Below are 8462 nucleotides of genomic sequence, written 5' to 3' on the forward strand. Positions count from 1 at the left end.
TCACAAGCCTCATTCACGCCCATTAACAAACCTTCTCCAAGGGCATGTCACAGATGCAAATGGATAAGTAGAGCCATCATAAGATACCAGGAATAAAATGGCGCCAGCATCTACCAAGCACCTGCAGTGGGCCAGGCATTTCGTGCTCCTCCAGCCACTTCTTTTATTCATCCAGTCAGCAAAAATATAACAAGCTCCTTCTACCTGCCTGGCAGGGTGCTAGATGCTGAGGGTAGAGTAGTGACGGACACAGACACCATGCCCATCCCTCATGGAGCTTACAGGCGAGTGGGGCCACTGCTGAGACTAGTTCAGTCTGCAGCCCTGGGGACCAGGACCAATGGGCCACACATTCCTGTTATTTGGGAGTCACCACCCTGGATATGAATTCCCTTGGTCATCCCTCTTCTCTCAATACTGATTTCACTGTGCTCTAAGCTTCCTCTCTCCTACCCAACCTTCCACTGCCCCCCTCCCCCCCATCATTTTCAACTGTGTCCACTGGAACCTCAATTCTAGGGATTAATAATTACCCCTACAGCTCCAACATAAAGCATCCTTATGCATTCCTTAACTGAGATCTCACTCTCCCCTAAGAACTCCACTTCTCCTATAGGCCTCTCCCCAGAGATTCCTTCCCTCCCCAAATACTTCTGCATATGGAGGTGGAGTGGGTCCCTTACTTACTCCCCACTGTACCTTCTAGACCATGATTGCTGAACCTCTCAGTCACTCCCCTTCATTCAGTCTTCCTCTCCACCCGTAGACTTGCCAAAATCTGGGGTCACTTCAACCTTCCTGTGGAAGACCCATTGCAAATCCCTGGCTTCTTCCTCCTTTCCTGCTCTCCTCTTATGGCCTCCTCTCCTGCTCCAGTCACCCACTCTCAAGGTCACAAATGAACCTTGTCATCCTCCAGAATTGCTATATCACTAAAATCTTAACTTTAGTCTTCCACAACCTCCTAGCTTTCCAACTCTCTCATTCAATTACTCCATGACACTGTTCAAGTTCATTGAGACCTCCAATAACTTAACACATTAATTCATCCAATATTTAGTAGGCATCTAACACACCAGACACTGTATTAAGTACTGGAGATACAGCTTTGAATATGACAAACATCATCCCTGCTCTCATGGAGCTCAGTGTACTTTTCCCTTATATTACAGCCCTTCCCTCTCTTTTAACTTCTTCCCCAGTTAGTTCAGGTCTATCATTTTGACCACTCTCTTGCAAACATCCTCGACTTCCTTAGTTCCATTGTCCTTCCTCCCACCCACGAGGTACAACCCCCCGGATCAATCCAACTGTCTACATTCTCTGTTCTCACACCCAGGCTGCTGGAGAAGACCACGCACAGTCATGCAAACTGGTGTTCTCTTACTGAAAAGGGGTCTTTGGCTCTACTCAAAAAAATAAATCGATCTCTCTCATTCCATAATCAGCTCTCCTATTCATCACAACTTCAAACATCCACTTTCCTCAGAGTCAAAACCCTCCACTAGTCTCCCCTCCCTGCTTCCTCTCCAGCAGATGATGTTGCCACCTGCTTCTCAGAGGAATTAGAAGCCATCAGAGGGGAAGTCCTCTACCTTAGTAACATCAAGTCCACAATCCCACCTGTGTGCACTCACTTCCTTATCCCCCCTCTATCCTGTATCTCCAACATCTCCTTTTCAATGAACATTCAGTCAACAAATATTAACTGAGCACCTACTATATGAGAGGCACTCGTCTAGGAGCTGGGACTATAATAGTAAGCAAAACAGTCAAGGTTGCTGTCTTTAAGGAGCTTACATTCTAGTGCGAGGGAACAGACAACACACTGGTAAACAAACAAGTGAGATGGTTTTAGATTATTAAGTAAATACAATAGGATGTTATGATAGAAAGTAATAGGGGAGAACTATTTTGGATAAGGTGGTCAGGGAAGGCATTTGTCAGGAGGTGATGTTTGAGCTGAAGGGAACAATTTGTGTTTTAAACACATGAAGTTTGAGATCCTTATTAGTTATACAAGTGGAAATACCAAGTAGAGAGCAGGTTATGTGAAGCTGGAGCTTAGGAGAGAAGTCAGGGCAAGAGATATAAATTTGGAGCCATGAACATATAGGTATATTTGGTGCCATGGTACTGAATGAGCTGACATAGGGAGAGAACGTAGATAGCGGAGAGAATCAAGACAGAGCTGTGGGAAGCCTCGAATACTTAGAAACTGAATGGAAGAAGAAGATCAGCAAAGAAAATTGAGACAGAGCAGCAGAAGGAGAAAACCCAGAGAATGTGGTGTCATGAAAGCCAAAAAGGAAGGTTTTATAAGAAGTAAGGAATGACCAACTGCATCGAGTGCTGCTGAGAGATCAAGTAATATGATACAAAACAGAAATAGACTCATAGACATAGAAAACAAACTTATGGTTACCAAAGGGGAAAGGGGGGAGGGATAAATTAAGAGTTTGGGATTAACAGATACATACTACTATATACAAAATAGATGTCAACAAGGACCTACTGTATAGCACAGGGAACTATATTCAATATCTTGTAATAGGGAAAAACCAAGATGGCGGAGGAGTAGGAGGACGTGGAGTTCATCTCTCTCCACAAATGCATCAAGAATACATCTACAGGGACTTCCCTGGTGGCGCAGTGGTTGAGAGTGCGCCTGCCAATGCAGGGGAAACGGGTTCGAGCCCTGGTCCGGGAAGATCCTACATGCCACGGAGCAACTGAGCCCGCACACCTAGAGCCCGTGCTCCCCAACGAAAAGCCACAGCAATGAGATGCCTGTGCATCGCAAAGAGTAGCCCCTGCTTGCCGAAACAAGAGAAAGCCCACAAGCAGTGACGAGAATCTAACGCAGCCATAAATAAATAAATAAATAAATAAATAAAAAGAATACATCTACAGGAGGAGCTTCAAGATGGCGGAAGAGTAAGACATGGAGATAACCTTCCTCCCCACAAATACATAAGAAATACATCTACACGTGGAACAACCCCTACAGAACACCTACCGAACGTTGGCAGAAGACCTCAGACCTCCCAAAAGGCAAGAAACTCCTCATGTACCTGGGTAGGGCAAAAGAAAAGAAAAAAACAGAGACAAAAGAATACGGACGGAACACGCACCAGTGCGAGGCAGCTGTGAAGGTGGAAAAGTTTCCACACATTTGGAAGCCCCTTTGTGGGCAGAGACTGCAGGTGGCGGAGGGGGAAAGCTTCGGAGGCACAGAGGAGAGCGCAGCAACAGGGGTGCGGAGGGCAAAGCGGAGACATTCCCGCACAGAGGATCGGTACTCAGCACTCGCCAGCCTGAGAGGCTTGTCTGCTCACCCGCTGGGACTGGCGGGGTCTGGGAGCTGAGGCTCGGGCTTCGGAGGTCAGATCCCAGGGAGAGGACTGGGGTTGGCTGTGTGAACACAGCCTGAAGGGGGCTAGTGCGCCACAGGTAGCCGGGAGGGAGTCCGGGAAAATGTCTGGAGCTGCTGAAGAGGCAAGAGACTTTTTCTTGCCTCTTTGTTTCCTGGTGCGCAAGGAGAGGGGATTAAGAGCACCGCTTAAAGGAGCTCCAGAGACGCGCGCAAACCGCGGCTATCAGCGCAGACCCCAGAGACGGGCATGAGACGCTAAGGCTGCTACTGCAGCCACCAAGAAGCCAGTGTGCAAGCACGGGTCACTCTCCACACCTCCCCTCCCGGGAGCCTGTGCAGCCCGCCACTGCCAGGGTCCCGTGATCCAGGGACAGCTTCCCCAGCAGAACACATGGCGCGCCTCAGGCTGGTGCAACTTCACCCCAGCCTCTGCCACCGCAGGCACGCCCCGCATTCGGTACCCCTCCCTCTCCCCGGCCTGAGGGAGCCAGAGCCCCCGAATCAGCTGCTCCTTTAACCCCGTCCTGTCTGAGCGAAGAACAGATGCCCTCAGGCGACCTACACAAAGCGGCAGGGCCAAATCCAAAGGTGAACCCCAGGAGCTGTGCGAACAAAGAAGAGAAAGGGAAATCTCTCCCAGCAGCCTCAAGAGCAGCGGCTTAAATCTCCACAATCAACTTGATGTACCCTGAATCTGTGGAATACCTGAATAGACAACGAATCATCCCAAATTGAGGAGGTAGAATTTGGGAGCAACGATATATATTTTTTTTCCCTTTTTCTTTTTTTGTGAGTGTGTATGTGTATGCTTCTGTGTGTGATTTTACCTGTATAGCTTTGTTTTTACCATTTGTCCCAGGGTTCTGTCTCTCCATTTTTGTTTGTTTGCTTGTTTTAGTACAGGTGTTAGGTCTTCTTATCATTGGTGGATTTGTTTTTTGGTTTGGTTGCTCTCTTCTTTCTTTCTTTCTTCTTTTATTACTTAAAATATTTTTTAATAATTATTTTTTATTTTAATAACTTTTTAATTTAATTTTATCTTCTTCTTTCTTTCTTTCTTTTTTTTCTCCCTTTTATTCTGAGCCGTGTGGTTGACAGGCTCTTGGTGCCCAAGCCAGGCGTCAGGGCTGTGCCGCTGAGGTGGGAGAGCCAAGTTCAGGATATTGGTCCACAAGAGACCTCCCAGCTCCATGTAATATCAAATGGTGGAAATCTCCCAGAGATCTCCATCTCAACGTCAAGACCAGCTCCACTAAAGACCAGCAAGCTACAGTGCTGGACACCCTATGCCAAACAACTAGCAAGACAGGATCACAACCCCACCCAAGAGCAGAGAGGCAGCCTAAAATCATAATAAAGCCACAGACACCCCAAAACACACCACCAGACGTGGACCTGCCCACCAGAAAGACAATATCCAGCCTCATCCACTAGAACACAAGCACTAGTCCCCTCCATCAGGAAGCCTACACAACCCACTGAACCAACCTTAGTCACTGGGGGCAGACACCAAAAACAACAGGAACTACGAACTTGCAGCGTGACAAAAGGAGACCCCAAATACAGTAAGTTAAGCAAAATGAGAAGACAGAGAAACACACAGCAGATGAAGGAGCAAGGTAAAAACCCACCAGACCTAAGAAATGAAGAGGAAATAGGCAGCCTACCTGAAAAAGAATTCAGAATAATGATAGTAAAGATGATCCAAAATCTTGGAAATAGAATGGAGAAAATACAAGAAACGTTTAACAAGGACCTAGAAGAACTAAAGAGCAAACAGGGATGAACAACACAATAAATGAAATTTAAAATTCTCTAGAAGGGATCAATAGCATAATAACTGAGGCAGAAGAATGGATAAGTGACCTGAAAGATAAAATAGTGGAAATAACTACTGCAGAGCAGAATTTTATAAAAATGAAAAGAATTGAGGACAGTATCAGAGACCTCTGGAACAACATTAAATGCACCAACATTCAAATTATAGGGGTCCCAGAAGAAGAAGAGAAAAAGAAAGGGATAGAGAAAATATTTGAAGAGATTATAGTTGAAAACTTCCCTAATATGGGAAAGGAAATAGTCAAGTCCAGGAAGCACAGAGAGTCCCATACAGGATAAAACAAAGGAGAAACATGCCAAGACACATATTAATCAAACTATCAAAAATTAAATACAAAGAAAAAATATTAAAAGCAGCAAGTGAAAAACAACAAATAGCATACAAGGGAATCCCCATAGGGTTAACAGCTGATCTTTCAGCAGAAACTCTCCAAGCCAGAAGGGAGTGGCAGGACATATTTAAAGTGATGAAGGAGAAAAACCTACAACCAAGATTACTCTACCCAGCAAGGATCTCATTCAGATTTGATGGAGAAGTTAAAACCTTTACAGACAAGCAAAAGCTAAGAGAATTCAGCACCACCAAACCAGCTTTACAACAAATGCTAAAGGAACTTCTCTAGGCAGGAAACACAAGAGAAGGAAAAGATCTACAATAACAAATCCAAAACAATTAAGAAAATGTTAATAGGAACATACATATCAATAATTACCGTAAGTGTAAATGGATTAAATGTTCCAACCAAAAGACATAGACTGACTGAATGGATACAAAAACAAGACCCGTATATATGTGGTCTACTAGAGACCCATTTCAGGCCTAGGGACGCATACACACTAAAAGTGAGGGGATGGAAAAAGATATTCCATGCTAATGGAAATCAAAAGAAAGCTGAAATAGCAATTCTCATATCAGACGAAATAGACTTTAAAGCAAAGACTATTAGAAGAGACAAAGAAGGACACTACATAATGATCAAGGGATCAATACAAGAAGAAGATATAATAATTGTAAATATTTATGCACCGAACATAGGAGCACCTCAATACATAAGGCAAATACTAACAGCCATAGAAGGGGAAATTCACAGTAATACAATCATAGTAGGGGACTTTAACACCCCACTTTCACCAATGGACAGATCATCCAAAATGAAAATAAATAAGGAAACACAAGCTTTAAATGATACATTAAACAAGGTGGACTTAATTGATATTTATAGGACATTCCATCCAAAAAACAACAGAATACACTTTCTTCTCAAGTGCTTGTGGAACATTTTCCAGGATAGATCATATCTTGGGTTACAAATCAAGCCTTGGTAAATTTAAGTAAATGGAAATCGTATCAAGAATCTTTTCCGACTACAACGCTATGAGACTACATATCAATTACAGGAAAAACTGTAAAAAATACAAACACATGGAGGCTAAACAATACACTACTTAATAACCAAGAGATCACTGAAGAAATCAAAGAGGAAATAAAAAGTACCTAGAAACAAATGACAATAAAAACATGACGACCCAAAACCTATGGGATGCAGCAAAAGCAGTTCTAAGAGGGAAGTTTATAGCAATACAATCCTACCTTAAGAAACAAGAAACATCTAAAATGAACAACCGTACCTTACACCTAAAGCGCTTAGAGAAAGAAGAACAAAAAAACCCCCCAAAAGTTAGCAGAAGGAAAGAAATCATAAAGAAGGGAGAAGACTCAAATCAATAGAATTAGAAATGAAAAAGGAGAAGTAACAACTGACACTGCAGAAATACAAAGGATCATGAGAGATTACTACAGTCAACTCTATGCCAATAAAATGGACAACCTTCTGAGACTGAACCAGGAAGAAATAGAAAATATGAACAGACCAATCACAAACACTGAAACTGTGATTAAAAATCTTCCAACAGGGGGCTTCCCTGGTGGCGCAGTGGTTGAGAGTCCGCCTGCCAATGCAGGGGACACGAGTTCGTGCACTGGTCCGGGAAGATCCCACATGCCGCAGAGCGGCTGGGCCTGTGAGCCATGGCCACTAAGCCTGCGCGTCCGGAGCCTGTGCTCCGCAACGGGAGAGGCCACAACAGTGAGAGGCCAGCGTACGGGAAAAAAAAACCCAAAAACTTCCAACAGGGCTTCCCCAGTGGCACAGTGGTTAAGAATCTGCCTGCCAATGCAGGGGTCGCGGGTTCAAGCCCTGGTCCAGGAAGATACCACATGCTGCAGAAAAACTAAGCCTGAGCGCCACAACTACTGAGCCTGCATACCTAGAGCCAGTGCTCCACAACAAGAGAAGCCACTGGGATAAGACTGCACGCCGCAACGAAGAGTTGCCCCCTGCTCACTGCAACTAGAGGAAAGCCCACGTGCAGCAACAAAGACCCAACGCAGCCAAAAATAAATAAATACATTTATTTAAAAAACAACATCTTCCAACAAACAAGACCCCAGGACCAGATGGCTTCACAGGCGAATTCTATCAAACTTTTAGAGAAGAGCTAACACCTATCCTTCTCAAACTCTTCCAAAACATAGCAGAGGGACGAACACTCCCAAACTCACTCTACAAAGCCACCATCACCCTGATACCAAAACCAGACAAAGATGTCACTAAGAATGAAAACTACAGGCCAATATCACTGATGAACATAGATGAAAAACCCTCAACAAAACACTAGCAAACAGAATCCAACAGCACATTAAAAGGATCATAAAAAAATAAAAAAAAATTTTAAAAAAAGCATCATACACCATGATCAAGTGGGGTTTATCCCAGTAATGCAAGGATTCTTAAATATATGCAAATCAATCAATGTGATACACCATATTAACAAATTGAAGGAGAAAAACTATATAATCATCTCAATAGATGCAGAGAAAGCTTTTCACAAAATTCAACACCCATTTATGATAAAAACCTTCCAGAAAGTAGGCATAGAGGGAACTTACCTCAACATTACAAAGGCCATATATGACAAACCCACAGCCAACATCGTATTCAATGGTGAAAAACTGAAACCATTTCCACTAAGATCAGGAACAAGAAAATGTTACCCACTCTCACCACTATTATTCAACAGAGTTTTGGAAGTTTTAGCCATAGCAATCAGAGAAGAAAAGGAAATAAAAGGAATCCAAATCGGAAAAGAAGAAGCAAAGCTGTCACTGTTTGCAGATGACATGATACTATACATAGAGAATCCTAAAGTTGCTACCAGAAAACGATTAGAGCTAATCAATGAATTT

Source organism: Tursiops truncatus, chromosome X, assembly GCF_011762595.2.
Source record: "Tursiops truncatus isolate mTurTru1 chromosome X, mTurTru1.mat.Y, whole genome shotgun sequence".
In the NCBI taxonomy this organism is placed as follows: domain Eukaryota; kingdom Metazoa; phylum Chordata; class Mammalia; order Artiodactyla; family Delphinidae; genus Tursiops; species Tursiops truncatus.